Here is a 1,358-nt window from a genome sequence, read left to right as displayed (position 1 = left end):
ATACCTTGCATAAATAAATATACATATATCCATATATAATTCAATTCATTGTATACCTGAATTAAGTTTGATTAAGTTTGTTAGCCAAAAGAATATATAACCAATATTAATAAACGATAATAAAAAAATTATGATGACGATGGTGATAATAATAATAATAATAATAACAACAACAACAATAATAATAATAATAACAATAATATTAATAACATTAACGATGATGATGATGATAATAATGATGACGAATTGATAATTATGATGAATTGATGATGATGATAACAACAAAAAGAACTTTGGCGAATGTTTTTCAGCCGGGCAATCAAATATGCACAATTAATTGAATCTACGATCAAAATTGGTTTTCTAGACATTTTTTATTTCCCCTTTCATTTGTTTGAAAATGTTCTTCCATTTTTTTTGCAAGTTTTTATTTTTTGGTTTAGTTTGGAGGTGTCACGTTATTGTTATTGTTCTTCTTCTTATTATTATTATTAATATTATTATTATTTCTGTTAATAAATTCAGTTTAATTATAAAAGACGTATTTGTAACATGAATCTCGCCAAAACTTTTTTTCCCTGGCCTCATTTCAATCGTCAACAAATTTTGCCATAAATTGTTGGTTAGACGGATTAGCAACTGGATAAACAAATGAAAAATATGTTGGTCTCTTTATATATGGCTGAATGTTACTAGGCATGGCTGTTATGTTATATGAACTTGGTTCAACTGCATTCCTACCTCAAACCTGTTTTATTTTCATTTTTATTTTGTTTCATTTTAACATGACAAAATTTATTTCATTAAATGATGTTGTGTATTTTTATGTGTGTTTATACACGTGTGCGTACCAGTGTGTGCGTGTGTGTTTAATTTTGATTTGCAAGAAATTGTGAGCTAACATGTAACATAAAAATAACTATGTGATGAAACGCTGTCGTTGTTGTTATGAAGACTGGTCTTGCGTGACAGGATTGAAATTCAGAATCCTCCAAAACCCAGCATACGCAAAAGTTTAATGTTCAGTGCGTTGATTCAAGTTCAGATTCATGCACTCATGAGTTTTGTAGTTGATTTATGCGGGTTTGCTGTTTTTGATTTTTGTATGCGTGCAACGTTAAAGAGCTAGTGAGAAGGTGTTGCATACCGCTGAAACTCAGCAGAAAGGTTGAAATTTAAAATCAGATAACCAAATCATCGTTGTTTGGCTTGAGTTCAATGGTGGTCCAGCTGCAGACAAACTCTATTTAATGCCGATACTTGCTTTAAAGATTTTCACTTACTGTTTATTATTTTATAAATTTGAAAGTTTTTTTTATGTGAAAAGAGTACTGTCAACAAAACAAATTAAAAAATTT

This window comes from Helobdella robusta, assembly GCF_000326865.2.
Source record: "Helobdella robusta unplaced genomic scaffold HELROscaffold_13, whole genome shotgun sequence".
Classification (NCBI taxonomy): Eukaryota; Metazoa; Annelida; class Clitellata; order Rhynchobdellida; family Glossiphoniidae; genus Helobdella; species Helobdella robusta.
Note: the sequence above shows the minus strand (reverse complement) of the source record.